At 45.1% G+C, this 17454-nt stretch overlaps 1 pseudogene; it reads left to right on the forward strand.

The window, feature by feature from the left end:
* The first annotated feature begins 4346 nt into the window (after window positions 1-4346).
* On the forward strand, window positions 4347-6506 carry LOC122103933 (annotated as a pseudogene).
* Window positions 6507-17454: the final 10948 nt, after the last annotated feature.

Below are 17454 nucleotides of genomic sequence, written 5' to 3' on the forward strand. Positions count from 1 at the left end.
GTCCCGCCTACGGTCACGTGAGCCGGCGCGTGGAGGCGGGGCGTGGAGGCGGGGCGTGGAGGCGGGGCGTGGAGGCGGGGCGTGGAGGCGGGGCGTGGAGGCGGGGCGTGGAGGCGGGGCGTGGAGGCGGGGCGTGGAGGCGGGGCGTGGAGGCGGGGCGTGGAGGCGGGGCGTGGAGGCGGGGCGGGGGAGGGCCGGCGCTGACGCCTGTACTCCCCGCGGAAGTTCCAGGGAGCGCGCGGCACGCATGCGCGGAGCTTCCCGTCAGCCATTGCGCTGTGCGGGTCTTCCGGCGCCGGAAATCTTAGGACGGTCTGGTGTCTCCAAAGAAGGGCTTGAGTTTCAGCGGCACCTGACCTGTCCCTGCAGCGCTTTATCCAGCGTACCTTTCTTTCCTTCCTTCGTTCCTTCAGCAATGCCTTAAGTGCCTTTGTCACCGGACACAGGTGAGGTTTAGGGAAGCTCCCCTTTAAATATAGGAACTCTTCACTTAGGGTCCTTGACTTCCAGCGCAGAGTAAGAATTTCTGGGCAAGTCACAATGGTAAGAAAACTTGGCAGAGCTTTATTAAGTAAACAAGCAAGGAGACAGACGAGCTGACAAAAAAAAAAGCAGGCAAACAGAAGGGCAGAGGCACACTCTAGCAGAGTGTGGGTGCTTCTTTCCTAGGCAACACTAGGCCTATTTAGTAAAGGCAGTAAATAATCAGCCTCCAACCCCCTCTACCTTGGGACAGCTACCAACATATAAGGCAACAAGAGCCCCTTAGAGTGACCTTCACATCTGGGCAGCTGCAAGGCCCCTTATCTGCTACTAGGGCAGCAGCCATAAATCCTAGATCACTAAGATGAAGTCCCTGGTCCTCATGTCCATTCCAGGGTTTCTGCCTCTTAGGTTATATAGGTCACCTCAGACAGCAGCTGGCACTTCTCACTTCTCTCTTGTGAGAAGAGGTCTTGCCAGCCCCTTTTCCTGGTAATAAACCTTTCTTTGTTCTTTTACCTAGATCTCTGCATGGTTTTCTAGCAAAGTCTGATATACTCTACCACCAACCATTTATTTTTTGGTCGGTTGTGGGGCCTGAACTCTGGGCCTGGGCTCTGTCCCTCAGCTCTTCAACTGTAGACTAGTGCTCTACCACTTGAGCCTCAGCCCCACTTCTGGCTTTTTCTGCTTATGTGGTGCTGAGGAATCAAACCCGAGGGCCTCATGCATGCAAGGCAAGCACTCTACCACTGAGCCACCTTCCCAGCCCTATATTTTTATAGATGTAATGTGTGTAAGCCCAGTGAGCTCCATTCCCATAGTTTAGGATGCTCCTTTCCTAGGCAACACTAAGCCCATTTAGTAAAGGCAATAAATAATCAACCTCCAACCTCCTCACCCCTTTACCTTGGGATGACACTCCTCTCAGGCAGCTACCACCATAAAAGGCAACCAGAGCCCCTTAGAGTGACCTTCAGGTCTGGGCAGCTACAGGGCTCCTTATCTACTACTTGGGCGGCAGCCATAAATCCTAGCCTGCCATGATGAAGCCACTGGTCCTCACGTCCATATCAGGGTCTTCACTTCCTAGCCCCTACTAGACTTCTAGGTTATATAGTCACCTTGGACAATAGCTGGCACTTCTCACTTCTCTCTTGTGAGAGTGGGTCTTACTGGTCCCTTTAATGGGTCTGCTGATCCCTTTATTAGCAATAAACCTTTCCTTTGTTTTTTGTACTTGGATGTCTGCTTGGTTTTCTGGCAAAGTCTAATATACTATAACAATGTGCTTATTAGCACAGTACCTGGCTTAGAATAATTCTGTTCCAGAAATGTTTCTTGTCTTGTTTGTCATTGCATGAAAGTCTGTATCTCTTAGCATACTGTGATCACTGTGACCCTTCGAAGTGGCCTGGCACCGGTGGCTCACATCTGTAATCCTAGCTATTCAGGAGGTTGAGATCTGAGAATCACAGTTCAAAGCCGGCCTGGGCAGGAAAGTCCATGAGACTCTTCTCTCCAATTAATCACCAGAAAACCAGAAGTGGCATTGTGGCTCAGGTGGTAGAGCACTAGCCTTCAGCTGAAGAGCTGAGGGACAGTGCCCATGCCCAGAATTCAAGCCCCAGGACCGACAAAAACAAACAAACAAAAAAACAATACGGAAGTGCATTGAGAGTATAGCTCAGTAGAGCACTTGTCTAGCATGTGCAAAATCCTGGGTTCAGTTCCCAATTCCACAATACAAAAAACAAAAGAAAATATGGGTAAATGAGGTGGTTGAGCTCTATAATCCCAGCTATTTGGGAGGTGTAGATTAGGAGAATCATGGTTTGAGGCTAACCCATGCAAAAAGTTAGTGAGACTCCCATCTTAATCAACGAAGTCAATGTTATGGCATACACCTGTGTTCTCAGCTATGTAGGAGACCTTGGTAGGAGGATTGAGGTCAGGCCTGGCCCATGGTTAATCCTGGAGGCCCCCCTGAAAACTAAACCAGAAAAGGGTGGGTTTGGGGCTGGAAAGGTGGCTCAGTGGTAGAGTGCTTGCCTTGCATGCCTGAGGCCCTGGGTTCAATTCCCCAGCACCACATAAGCAAAAAGAAAAAAAAAGCCAGAAGTGGCGCTGTGGCTCAAGTGGTACCCACGCCCAGAGTTCAGGCCCCAGGACCGGACCCCCCCCAAAAAAAGAAAAGGGTGGGTTTCCAGTGGTAGAAGGCTTGCCTATCAAGTGAAAGGCCCTAAGATTTTTTTGTTTTTGTCTTTTAATGTTTTTTATTGTAAAAATACTGTATAGAGAGGTTACAGTTACATGAGTAAGGTAATGAGTACTTTTCCTATTGAGCATGATTACCCCCTCCTTTGTTTTTAAGGCCCTAAGTTTATTTATTTATTTTTTTAGGGGTCCGGTCGTGGGGCCTGAACTCTGGGCCTGGGCGCTGTCCCTCAGCTCTTCAGCTCAAGGCTAGCGCTCTACCACTTGAGCCACAGCGCCACTTCCGGCTTTTTTCTTTTTGCTTATGTGGTGCTGAGGAATCGAACCCAGGGCCTCAGGCATGCAAGGCAAGCACCACCTTCCCAGCCCTAGGCCCTAAGTTTAAACTTCAGTAACACACACACATATGCAAAGACACACAAACACACATATACTTCTGAGAGCTCAGAGATGATATAAGATAACCAAGTCAAGCACTCAGACCGACTAAAAGTAATGCTTTTAATCATTTTTTCAGTTGAATTTCTTTGAAATGAAATCACTTGAACAGTAGAGGACAGTAGAGAGTTGGTAAAAGGGAAAAGAGGCTGGGCCAAGTATGAAATGCTGGTCCCTGGGATTGAACTGTCCCTGAACTTCTTTTTACTCAAGGCTAGCATTCTACCACTTGAGTCATAGCACCACTTTCAGATTTTTCTGAGTAGTTTATTGGAAATAAAAGTCTCATGGACTTTCTTGCCCAGCTGGCTTTGAAACAGGATCCTCAGACCTTATCCTCCTGAGTAGCTAAGATTATAGGTGTGAGTAACAAGTACCTGGATTGTCTCTGAAGTTTTTTGCTCAAGGCTAGCACCCTACTACTTGAGCCACAGCTCCACTTGCAACTTTTTGCTTGTTAATTGGAGTAAGAGTCTCATGGACTTTCCTGCCTAGACTGGCTTCAAACTGTGATCCTCAGATCTTAGTCTCCTGAGTAGCTAGGATTACAGGTATAAGCCACCAGCACCTGGCTGAAGTCATACTTTAAAAAGAAATTTTATATCTTTGCAAGGGCAGTCTCTCAGCCCAGTACCAGTGGCTCATACTTGTAATCCTAGCTACTCAGATCTGAGGATCACAGTTCAAAGCCAGCCCTGGCAGGAAAGTCTGTAAGACTCTTATCTTCAATTAATCACAGAAAAAAACAGAAGTGGTGTTATAGCTCAAGTGGTAGAGTGCTAACCTTGAGCAAAAGGAGCTTAGGGACAGCACCCAGGCCCAGAGTTCAAGGCCTAGCGCTGGAAAAAAAAAAAAGAAAAGGGGCAGACTTCTCCTCTTCTCCCCTTCCTCCTCTTTGTCTCCCTATAGTCTTCTTCCTTCTCCCCTCCAACTCCCTCCCCCCCATTTTCTGATTGGTTGTGCGGCTTGAACTCTACTTTTCACTCATTCCACAGATATTCTGAGTGCTCAATAATGAATAGGGCTTAAGGGATGCAATTTTGAAAAGTTCAAGTTCAAAAAAGTTCAAGAACATACTCTTTGAAAAGGAAAGACACTTTTTAATAAACACCTACAATGTTTATAAGATTTATTCCTTTTGTACTGAACAGTGCTGCTCCTAGCAGTGCTGTTATGGCAGTGCTGGAGAGAGGTATGACCTTTTGAGGATGAAGTATAATGGAACAGACTTTACCACCTCTAATTGCTCCTTTAAGTTCAGATCAGGCAAGGAACAAACCTCTTATCAACCAACAAGACCAAAGGATTATATATTAAATTGAAGATCAACATTTAAATCTAAAACACAAAGTTTGTGTCTACTCAACAGCTTTGAAAGAACACTCCACAATGCTGTTAGTAGTTTTAGTGTTTTTTTTTTTCAGTGCTGTACTGTGAGATTTCTTGGTGCAACAATAGTTGTATTTTTTGTTTGTTTGTTTTTGTTGGTTATGGGGCTTGAACTTTGGGCCTGGGTGCTAGCCCTGAGCTCTGTAGCTGAAGGCTAACCCTCTACCACTTAAGCCACAGTGCCACTTCTGGTTTTCTGGTGGTTAACTGGAGATAAGAGTTCCATGGAGGGCTGGAAAGGTGGCTCAGTGGTAGAGTGCTTGCCTTGCATGCCTGAGGCCCTGGGTTCGATTTCTCAGTACCACATAAGCAGAAAACGCTGGAAGTGGTGCTGTGGCTCAAGTGGTAGAGCACTAGCCTTGAGCTGAAGAGCTAAGGGACAGCGCCCAGGCCCAGAGTTCAGGCACCATGACTGGCAAAAAAAAAAAAAAAGAGTTCCATGGACTTTCCTGTCTGGAACCAGGATCCTCAGATCTCAGCCTCCTGAGTAGCTAGGATTACAGGTGTAAGCCACTGGTGCCCAGCAATAGTTGTATTCTTTATTGGCTTCGTAGATCATTTTATTTTACTCGTGTGTGTGTGTGTGTGTTTGTGCACGTGTGCGCGCACGCACGCGCACACACACATGTGCATGCGCACTATTCCTGGAGCTTGAATTCAGGGCCTGAGCACTGTCCTAGAGCTTTGGTACTTAAGGCTAGTGCACTACCACTTTAGCCACAATTCCACTACTGGCTTTTAGGTGATTAATTGGAAATCAGAATCTCACACTTTTCTTCCTAGACTGGCTTTAACTCCTCAAATCTCAGCTTCCTGACTAGCTAGAATTAAAAGTGTTGAGCCACTGACTCCTGGCACTTGTTTTTTTTTTCTTTTTTGCCAGTCCTGGTGCTTGAACTCAGGGCCTGGGTGCTGTCTCTGAGCTTATTTTGCTCAAGGCTAGCACTCTACCACTTGAGCCACAGCACCACTTCCAGCCTTTTCTGTTTATGTAGTACTGAGAAATCGAACCCAAGGCTTCATGCATGTTAAGCTTGCACTCCACTGCTAAGCCACATTCCCAGCCTTTTTTTTTTTAATACTAACAGCTTTTATCCTTTAAAACTTGTGCTGAAAAAGAAGAGCAATCAGCATAAAAGTTCTATCAAATATATTTCAGTTCACCAGTGAAGCTGAAGAAAGGGTATGATTGCTAGCATGAGAGATGGTTTTGGTTTCATCAAATGTGTCTTGTGGTTCTTGTAGGTTCTTCCACTTCGGTGAAATTCTAGATGAGAACTAGCTCTATATTGCAGATAAAATAAAGTCTCCTCTGGTCCTGATATGTTCTCTGCCCAAAGAAACCGGATGGTTTCTTTGGGCATGTTTCTTTGGGATGATTTCTTCTGGGATGTTAAGCACATCCCAGTGGTATGGTTTCATTCCATTCCCTTTTAGATCATTGTTTCTGAGCACTATGGAAAACAAAGCTACTTTTCCAATCCTAAAACCACTAGCCCAAATAGAGGCAAAAGGAGGGGATGGTATTACTACTGCTTGCTGCTTATAATGATTATATAGGTAAAGCTGGCAGTTGCTTTTCAAGCCAGAGATGTGGAAGGAACTATTTCTCCACAAATAAGATTGAGTTTATTTTCTGGATAGAAGATTACAATTTATGAGCAACTTCTAAGTCATAATTCCAGTTTCTAAAGGTTCTTGGGTTATGTGGCAACTCAGAAACATAATTTTGGATTCATCCACTCAGCCAATCATGATAAGGAAATCATTTTCCATTATAGTGAGTTCTCGGGTGATGTGGATAGCTTGAAACTGGGTATCCGAGTCACATACAGCTTTTCCATAAGCAAAGGCAATAGAGTCAGTGCTGAAAAACTAAAGTTCACTCAGTGAATGACATTACTCAGGAAGTTGATCCTACTGCTTACCTCTTGAGGGTTGTTGATGTAGCCCAGACTGGATATCAAGGAATTATTTGAGATTATAGAGAATTTGGGAGGGGAGGGTAAGAAAGGTGATGTCTAGGGGCTGGGAAGGTGGCTCAGTGGTAGAGCGCTTGCCTTGCATGCCTGAGGCCCTGGGTTCGATTCCTCAGCACCACATAAGCAGAAAAAAAAAAAAAAAGGAAGGTGATGTCTATGCCTTAGGCATAATAGGGATGACCAGAAAAGGGGATGGCCTGCAGAAAGGTGAGCGTCACATTCTACTGTGTCTCCTAGGCCACAACAGACTATGACTACATTCACCCTACATTGGGCCCTGGAGGACTGTGTGAGGTCAGTTTGGCTTCATTAATTAGGAAGTAGGATCAGCATAGGAAAAAAATTTCCATGTGAAATATTATCTATGTGAAAAAAAAATTCAGGATAGCACTGAGCTACAGGCAGAATACAAGGTGGGGTTCTCAGTGATTCTAAACAAACATTGAGCCCAAGGTCCTGAATTAAGGCCCCACTTCCAGTACGTTCACACACACACACACACACACAGTGTTTTTGTTTGCTTTTTGTTGATTCTGGAGCTTGAACTCTGAGCCTGGGCACTGTCCCTCAGCTATTCAGCTCAAGGCAAGCACTCTACCACTTAAGCCACAGAGCTACTTCTGATTTTCTGGTGGTTAATTGCAGATAAAAGTCTCACGGGCTTTTCCTGCCCTGGCTGGCTTTGAAACACGATCCTCAGATCTCAGTCTCCTAAAGTAGCTAGGCTTACAGTCATGAGCCACTGGCGCCTGGCTGCACACAGTGTTTTTTACCTAGAAATTCAACTTCCCTGAACGTATCACTTACACACACATGCACACACACTATGTTTTTCATCTAGAAATTCAACTTCCCTGAATATATCATACTTTTGCACAAGTACTATTTGCTATAGGTTTTGTTGTTGCACTGTTGGTAGTCTTAAAATAGAACAAGTTCCATGATAGTGAATTAGTGAATTCACAATAGTGAAATAGTGAATGTCTACAATGTAGATACTAAAAAGAATCAGAGCGAGGCCCAGGTGGCTCATGCCTATGATCATAACTACTCAGGAAGCTGAGATCTGAGAATCACATTTCAAAACCAAACAGCAGGAAAGCCCATGAGACTCTTAATATCCAGTTACCACCAAAAATCCAGATGTGGAGCTGTAGCTCAAGTGGTAGAGTGCTAGCTTTGAGCAAACAGCTCTTGGGAAGAGCATCCAAGCCCTGAGTTCAAGCCTAGGAATGGCAAAAAAGAAAAAAGAAAGAGAAGGAGACAGAGAGAGGAGGGAGGAGAGAAGGAGGAAGGGAGGGAAGAACGGAAGGAAGGAAGAGGGCTGGGAATGTGGCTTAGTGGTAGAGTACATGCCTAACATGCATGAAATCCTGGGTTTGATTCCACAGTACCACATACACAGAAAATGCCAGAAGTGGTGCTGTGGCTCAAGTAGTAGAGTGCTAGCCTTGAGCAAAAAGAAGCTCAGGGACAGTGCCCAGGCCCTGAGTTCAAGCCCCAGGACTGGGGAAAGAAAGAAAGAAAGAAAAAAAGGAAGGAAGGGAAGGAAAGAAAGGAGGGGGGGAAGAGAGAGAGGTTTGAATGTATTGTTTTGTGGGGTTTTTTTGGGTTTTTTTTGGGGGGGGGTCTGCTCATGGGGCCTGAACTCTGGGCCTGGGCACTGTCCCTCAGCTCTTCAGCTCAAGGCTAGCACTCTACCACTTGAGCCATAGCATCACTTTTGTTTTTTTTCTTTTTGCTTATGTGGTGCTGAGGAATTGAACCCAGGGCCTCATGCATGCAAGGCAAGCGCTCTACCACTGAGCCACCTTCCCAGCCCTGTTTTGTGGGGGGTTTTTGTCAGTGGTGGGACTTGACCTCTGGGCCTGGGCACTGTCCCTCAGCTCTTCAGCTCAAGGCTAGCGCTCTACCACTTGAGCCACAGTGCCACTTCCAGTTTTCTGGTGGTTTATTGGAGATAAAAGTCTCACAGACTTTCCTGCCCAAATTGGCTTTGAATCATGATCCTCAGATCTCAGCCTCCTGAGTAGCTAGGATTACATGTGTGAGACAATGGTGCCTGGCTGAATGTATTATTGTATGGTATAATTTAGTTTTAAAATTGAATTATTTAAAAATTAAAATTTTAGCCATACATGGTAATATGAGCCTGTAATTCTATCTCCCTGGAGGCTGAGGGTCAAGGATTGCTTGAACTCAGGAAGTCCAAGACAGAGTGGGAAAGGCAGGAAGACATCTTAAAAAAAAAAAAAGGGCTGGGAAGGTGGCTCAGTGGTAGAGTGCTTGCCTTGCATGCATGAGGCCCTGGGTTTGATTCCTCAGTACCACATAAGCAAAAAAAGCCAGAAGTGGCACTGTGGCTCAAGTGGTAGAGTGCTAGCCTTGAGCAAAAGAAGCTCAGGAACAGCGTCCAGGCCCTGAGTTCTAGCCCCACAACAGACAAAAAAAAAAAAAAAAAATTCAGGGCTGGGAAGGTGGCGCTGGGAAGGTGGCTCAGTGGTAGAGCTCTTGCCTTGCATGCCTGAGGCCTTGGGTTCCATTCCTCAGCACCACATAAGCAAAAAGAAAAAAAAAAATAGCCGGAAGTGGCGCTGTGGCTCAAGTGATAGAGTGCTAGCCTTGAGCTGAAGAGCTGAGGGACATGCCCAGGCCCAGAGTTCAGGCCCCACGACCAGACCCAAAAAAAAAAAAAAAAATCACATTTAATTCCATTTTGAAAATAAAATAAAGATTAAACTTTGTGAGCTGGACATTTAACCCAGTGATCGATTGCTTGCTTAGCATGTACAAGGCCCTGTATTCAACTTCTAGTATTGAAAATAAAAGGTTAAACTTGAGGTAAATATACTAAACTGTAAACAGCTTAAAAGTATGCAGGTCAGAAACAAAGGAAAAGTACTCTTAACACCGGAGCCACAGTGCCACTTCTGGCTTTTTCTGTGTATGTGATACTGAGGAATCGAACCCAGGGCTTCATGCATGCTAGGTATGCACTCTACCACTAAGCCGCATACCCAGCCCTCATGTATTATTTTTGTAAAATAAGAAGAGTACCTTTTAAAGACAATTTTTTTCTAGACGTGTCCATTGTCATATTGGCTCTTTCAGAACAGGTTATTAGTATTTCCATTTTTAAAAGAAGATGCAAAGAAATAAAGTGATTTTCTCAAGGTCACACCGAGGTCTAAGAAAGCGTTCCCAGGCAGCAAGCTAACAGGACCCACCCCTTGCAGAGAAACAAGACCAATCATGTTTGCAGTGAGATCACTTTAAAGGCCTGGGATTGGTGCTCTGAGCTGCCTTTCCCGGGAGCTGGTGCTGCTCCCGGAGGAAGCTGGGCACTGGCTGGCCCTGGGGCTTACTCAGGGTCGTGCCCATCTCCCAGGCTCTGGCAAATCCCCCGAAAATCTTCAGCATTCAGTGAGTTAGAGGTGCAAGAGACCCTTCCTGCTCTGGCCAATCGCCGGAGCCTGCACCCCTCCCTCACGGCACCACTCCCCCTCACCCCAGACTAAGGGTGTAACAGCTGCCACCCCTGCCCATACTCGGATCCGCACAGGGATGCTTGCACAGCGCATAATCCTTACATGACCTGCCTGGCCTAGAGCCAGTGCAGAGCCAGAAACTGGGCTCACTACAACCTCTGCTCCTCTGCCTTGCTTGTCAATGAGGCTGTGCACTGCGCTTTAAACTGGAAATTCTCCTGCTTTTCAGAGAGGAAGGATGATAAGAAAGGGGAGAGGGGAATTGCCCCAGGGCACACAAAAAGTTAGTGACAAGACCCAAAGTCTCCCCTCAGGGCAGCAAGTTGGGTGCTATCCATTTCAACTTAATCTTCAGCTCTTATTGGGCAATCTCCTACCTTGCTCAGTTTCAGCAGGGTACCTAGGGGATGATAGGGACTTTGTTAATTTGCTGTGGGATCTTGGAAACTGTTACTTTTCTGGCTTCGTTTTTCCCCCCTCATCTGCTAGAGAACACGAATCTCCACTTTGGCCTTATTTGGGGGGGCGCTGGTTTTTAAAGTGTGAATGAGGGCTGGGAAGTTGGCTCAGTGGTAGAGCACTTGCCTTGCATGCTCCAGGCCCTGGGTTCGATTCCTCAGCACCACATAAGCAAAAAGAAAAAAGCCGGAAGTGGCACTGTGGCTCAAGTGGTAGAGTGCTAGCCTGGAGCTGAAGAGCTGAGGGACAGTGCCCAGGCCCAGAGTTCAGGCCCCACGACCAGACCCAAAAATAAAGTGTGAATGAGCACCATCAGAATCATCTGGTAAATTGTTAGGAATGAGAATCCCTCAATCTACAGAATTGTATGTTCTGGGTGTGGGAGCCTCACACACACTCCTGCATAATTATGGTGCATGCATTTGAGAACCAGGGATAGACCTAGAATAAGTCCCTCGGGTGACACCATCAGACAATCTTGGATTCTAAAAGCACTTTGGTTCTACCTTTTACTGTTGGGAGGCCTCAAGGAGAACTTTTTACCAACATAATCCTTAGTTTACAATCATGTGAAACAGAGGTAAAAGTCATTTATCTAACAAGCTTGTTTATTCATTTGACAACAAGATTTTAATGCCAGCCAGGAGTGATGATATTCATCTATAATTCCAATTCTTGAGATGTTGAAGCAGAAGGACATGTTGGACTATGTAGCTAGAACCTATTGAAAGAAAAGGAAGGAAGGATGGAAGGGAGGGAGGGAGGAAGGAAGGAAAGAAAAAAGGAAGGGACAGAAGAGAAAAGCGAGGAAAAAAATAATCTGGGACATAGTGGCTCATGCCTGTAATCCTAGCTACTCAGTAGGCTGACATTTAGAGTTCAAATGGAGCCAGCCTGGGTAGGAAAGTCCATTAAAATGTCAGAAGTGGAGCCCTGGCTCAAGTAACAGGAGTACCAACCTTGGATTAAAAAAACAAAAAACAAGCTGGGCTAGGAAGGTGGCTCAGTGGTAGAATGCTTGCCTTGCATGCATGAGACCCTGGGTTCGATTCTTAAACACTATATAAGCAGAAAAAGGCGGAAGTGGTGCTATGACTCAAGTGGGAGAGTGCTAGGCTTGAGCTGAAGAGCTGAGGGACAGTGCCCAGGCCCAGAGTTTAGGCCCCATGACTGAAAAAACAACAACAACAACAAAACCCTAAACTTTCCCTTAGCTTTTTCACTCAAGAGTCAAGCCTTAGTACATACACAAAAGAATAATGTCTACCATGTGGCATGTTCTAGGTTCTAAGTTTACACCAGTAAAGAAAATTCCCTGCACACTATAGTGAAGTTGAGGATTAGTTAAAATAATTATGACTAAAATGCATGCAGTTTAGTTCAATGCTGCCCATATTAAGCACTCAGTAAATGGCATTGTTATTCATGGGAAAAGAGTTTATAAACAGAAAAACCGTTGAATTAGACTAAGATAATTTTTCCTTATGCTAACAGCTCAAGTGTAAGCCACAAGCTCTAATAGCCTTCTTCCCTATATTTGTATTTTTATTCTTTTCAGTTAAGAGTTCAGTATTCACATCCTTAGCAGTCATACGTTGTGACTCTATCTAAAATATAGTTGCTGTGGGACTTACCCCTTATAAGTCCCTGCTAAATCAATGAGTGAACACTTCAATTATAAAGCATGAGAATATGCTGGAAATGGCACTGTAATATGTTTCAGGAGACATGGGCTCTAATTCTATTCTGCCAGTTCTATACTCTTTGACTCTTTCCCTTTTCAGATACCCAGTCTCCTGTAAAATAGGACTCATATTCCCTTCCCCACTCCAAAGTTTTAGAAATAGCTCTGGATGTTGGGGTGTCACATAGGAACAAGACCAACTCCAAAGGAACTCAGCAGGGCAAAGTTTACTAAAAGGCTGGCAAGTAAGCATACAGCCTGCTCTGATTTTATCCTTAACCCAGCAGGCCCTGCCCCCCCTGCTCATATTGGCTGAGCTCAGATTCACAATCTGCAAAAGGATGTGGTCCAATTAACAGGATACAACTAAAATTCTAGGAGCTTCTAACAAGTTGTCTTAATTAAAGTACTCGGGAAAAGGATGTATGTAACCCAAACATAATCAACAAGTGCCAAAGCTCTTGGCCAAAGCAGGAACCCTTCAGAAAAACAATTCTCTCAAGATTAACACTTAAATCTCTCAGTTAAATCTCTCAAGATTTAACTACTTTGGTAGAAAAGACACTTTTCTAACATAGTTAGGAAAATACAGATCAACCTTAATACCTGAGTCTTAAAGGTATTTTCCACAACTCAAATTGTGTTGTCTCTGTATCTTACTTCTTGCAAATGGGTATTGGGATGTTCTCCTTCTCTCAGTATATCTCTTTGTAATCCTTAAAATACTGTAAAAAATAAATAAAATACTATTTCTAGCCAGATAATTTGTGGAACTTACACACTGAAAGGACTCTAAAGCCTTGTTCTCAAAATGCAGCATAGGTATCATTTGAGATCTTGGCAGAAATGGAGAATCTTGGGTCCCCAATTCAAACCTACCAAACTAAAATGAGGAAATCAGAATCTACATTTTAACAAGGCTTCCAGCTGACTTGACAGGTGAGAAAGTATGAGAAAATCAGACTCCTGAGACACATGCATTGAAAAAAAAATTGAAAATGATCATCTCCTTCATTTTATAGCACACTAGGCCTGACAAATTGGTTTTCTGAAAGGCAGAGCAAGCTCTGTTGCCTCTATTTGGAAATCAAAGGCTCCACAAGACACACTCAGCATCCCTGCCATCCCTCCACTGGAGACCACATCGCCGGATACTTCCCCACCTATACGATATGAACCAACCATTCCAAATGGCTCCTTTTCTCTGAACTACTCAGGCTTTCTCTGAAGGCTACCCTATTACTTCTCTCCAGCCTCAGCATAAGCTGTACCACCCTTGACCTCAATCCTTACCTAAGATGCCTTCCTAATCTTCACTGACCCTGGGCAGAGGTTAGCCAACTAAGACTTCCTCTTCCTGAGGCATTAAGATAACTTCCTGTTTTTTTATTGGGGGGGGGGGGTCCGGTCGTGGGGCCTGTACTCTGGGCCTGGGCGCTGTCCCTCAGCTCTTCAGCTCAAGGCTAGCGCTCTACCACTTGAGCCACAGCGCCGCTTCCAGCTTTTTCTTTTTGCTTATGTGGTGCTGAGGAATCTTACCCAGGGCCTCAGGCATGCAAGGCAAGCGCTCTACCACTGAGCCACCTTCCCAGCCCAACTTCCTATTTTTTGTTTGTTTGTTTTTGTCAGTCATGGGGCCTGAACTCTGGGTCTCTTCACTGTCCCTCAGCTCTTCAGCTCAAGGCTAGAGCTCTGCCACTTGAGCCATAGCTCTACTTCCAGCTTTTTCTGCTCATATGGTGCTGAGGACTGGAACCCAGGGCCTCATGCATGCAAGGCAAGCACTCTAGCACTGAGCCACCTTCCCAGCCCTCTTCCTGTTTTTCATTACTTATTTAGCTAGTACTCAGATTTTAAAGTCATAACCTAGGTGCTCTCCCTTATATTTTTCACCCAAGGCTGATACTCTACCACATGAGCCACAGTGCCACTTCCTGCTTTTTCTGTTTATGTGGTGCTGAGGATACAAACCCAGGGCTTCATGCATGCCAGGCAAGCCCTCTAACACTAAGCCATATTACCAGCCCTACAGTACCTATTTTATCAGACTATGAACTCATTAAGGATAGGAATCAGCTGAGCACCCAATAGTTCATGCCTATAATCCTAACTGCTCAGGAGGCTGAGATCTGAGGATCATGGCCAGCATGGGCAGGAAAGCCCATGAGACTCTTCAATAAGCCACTCAGAAAACCAGAAGTGGTGCTGTGGCTCAAATGGTAGAGCGCTCACCTTGAGCAAAAATAGCTCAGGGATGGCACCCAAGCCCTGAGTTGGAGCCTCAGGACTGGCCAAAAAAAAAAAAAAAAATGAAAAGAAAGAAAAAAAGGAACCAGGTCTGATTTATTTGCTCACCAGATTCCAACTCTGGGCTGAGATTTAGTGCCTTCTAAAAATGTTCACAAGGATTTAAACTATGACTTCTATTTGTGAAGCCTTTCACTTGTAATTAGGAACAGATATAAGAGCTCAGAGCATGTGCATGAATGAGTAAATTAATATGACTTCTAAATGTAACCAAATGCTGATGGTCAGAAAAAAAAGCTCTTGTGCCAGAAGAGAATTTGTAACCAAATGTCATATAGCATGAAAGATGAACTATCAGCTGTTTACCTTTGTCCACAAAGCCATCAGTAATCTGCCCCAGCCTGCCTTCCCAGCTTCATCTCTTTCCCTATCCATGCACACTATTTGTAGACCCTAGGAACATCATCTGGTTTCATGCTCCAATGCCTTCACATAAATGGTTCTCTATACATAGGATGCTCTTCCTTCCCTTCCTAATGGAAGTAATTCTTATTTGTCCTTCAAAATCCAGGTCAAGCCTTGCAGTAACTCTGTAAAGAAACCTGTTCTGATTACCACCCCCACCCCAACCTGGGTAGAATGCCTAGGTCTGTAAAAGGCTCTTTTTATTTTTTTATATTAACATACATTAGTTTACTGGAGGGCTTAATTTCCATACATGCATACATTGTATCTCACCCCCATCACTTTCTCTTACCCTTCTCCCTACTTCTTAAAAGAATTCTACAGGCTTATTTCATTATTCCATTTTCTTCTTTAAATTTTTTTTTCTTCCTTAATCAGTGTCTATGTTGCCCTGGTTGTTGTCCAACTCTTGTGTTCTATCAAACCTCCATCTCAGCCATCCAAGCAGATGGGACTATTGGATCACACTACCACACCAGCCTAACAATATGTCTTTTTTTTTTTTTTTTTGGTTGGTCGTGGGGCTTGAACTCTGGGCTTGGGCGCTGTCCCTGCACTCTTCAGCTCAAGGCGAGCGCTCTACTGCTTGAGCCACAGCACCACTTCTAGGTTTCTAGTGGTTTATTAGAGATAAAGAGTCTCATGGGGTTTCCTGCCCAGGCTGGCTTTGAACCGTGATCCTCAGATCTCAGCCTCCTGAGTAGCTAGGATTGCAGGTGTGAGCCACCGTCGCCCAGCATAATATGTCTTTTTTGGAGAACTAATCATATTTCTTTTTTCCATTTTTTTTTTTTTTTTTTGGGTCCAGTCGTGGGGCCTGAACTCTGGGCCTGGGCACTGTCCCTCAGCTCTTCAGCTCAAGGCTAGCACTCTACCACTTGAGCCACAGCGCCACTTCCAGCTTTTTTTCTCTTTGCATATGTGGTGCTGAGGAATCAAACCCAGGGCCTCATGCATGCAAGGCAAGCGCTCTACCACTGAGCCACCTTCCCAGCCCTCTCTTTTTCTTTTGTGGAGGTTGGTGCTGGGCTTTGAACTCAGGGCCAGGGTACACTCAGCTTTTTTTGGTAAATGCTGGTGCTCTCCCACTTGAGATACACCTCCACCACTTTTTTGTGGTTAATTGGAGATAAGATTATGACATACTTTTCTGCCCAGGCTGGCTTCCCTTCCTGTCTCTTTCTTTCCTTTCCCTGTTTAAGATTTATGGCACTGTGGATCCAACCCACATGCTAGGCAAGTGCTCTATTACTGAGCTGCATCAACAGCCCCAGATTGGCATGTTTCTAAAGAAGACTGTGGTCTATTGCCTCACCAATAAAATAATTATCTGAAAAGGACGGTGTCTGGCCCATAGCAAATACTGAGAAACAAAAAGGTAATTCAGTACTCACAGTTGATGAGATGGAATAGGCTGAGATTACATTACTCTCAGGAGTGTGTGTGTGTGTGTGTGTGTGTGTGTGTATATGTGTGTGTGTGTGTGTGTGTGTGTGTGTGTGTGTGTGTGTGTGTGTGTGTGTGGTGTTTCTGTCCTGGGGCTTGAACTCAGGGTCTGGGCACTGTCCCTGAGCTATTTTGCTCAAGGCTAGCATTCAATTAATTGAGTCTTACAGGAGAGAAAAACTGTGAGAAAACAAGGGACAAGCTGGGCACTGGTAGCTCACACTTGTAATCCTAGTTACTCAGGAGGCTGAGATCTGAGGATCATGGTTCAAAGCCAGTCAGGGCAGCAAAGTCTGTGAGACTCTTATCCCCACTAAACCACCAGAAAACCAGAATTGGCACTGTGGCTCAAGTGGTAGAGCACTAGCCTTGAGCTAAAGAGCTGAGGGACAGTGCCCAGGCCCAGAGTTCAGGCCCCATGACTGGACCCAAAAAAAAAAAAAAAGTCTCACTGACTTTCCTGCGCAGGCTGGCTTTGAACCGCTGTTCTCAGATCTCAGCCTCCTGAGTAGCTAGGATTACATGTGTGAGCCATCAGTGCCTGGCTGCCTATGGCTATTTTATTATTTTTTTTGGGGGGGGGTCCGGTCGTAGGGCCTGAACTCTGGGCCTGGGCGCTGTCTCTCAGCTCTTCAGCTCAAGGCTAGCACTCTACCACTTGAGCCACAGCACCACTTCCAGCTTTTTTCTTTTTGCTTATGTGGTGCTGAGGAATTGAACCCAGGGCCTCAGGCATGCAAGGCAAGCGCTCTACCACTGAGCCACCTTCCCAGCCCCGTCTATGTCTATTTGTCTATTTTAATATGCCTAAAGAGGCAAGCTGGTTTTGCTTTCTGAGAAATTGGAAGAAATTCTTAGTATTTGAGCCAGAGGGCACTTGGAGGACACTGGCATCATATGAAATAAATTCCTTCCAGTCAGGCTATGTTCTAGGTTTTGAAGATGAATATAAATCAAATCCAGCTCTCAAGCTGCTCACAGCCTAAAGGAAAAAGAAACAAAAAGGACAATCCAATACAGTGGAATCCATAGTAGGATGGCCATAAAGGGTGATTAAGTGAATTATGCAGGGAATGATCAGGAAAAGTCTTCCAAAAGAGAAGAGACATGAATCTAGTATTAAAAGGCAAGTGGAAAGCATATTTAAAGAAAGCAA

The sequence above is a fragment of the Dipodomys spectabilis genome, unplaced genomic scaffold (assembly GCF_019054845.1).
Source record: "Dipodomys spectabilis isolate Male_0828 unplaced genomic scaffold, ASM1905484v1 ptg000002l, whole genome shotgun sequence".
NCBI lineage: Eukaryota > Metazoa > Chordata > Mammalia > Rodentia > Heteromyidae > Dipodomys > Dipodomys spectabilis.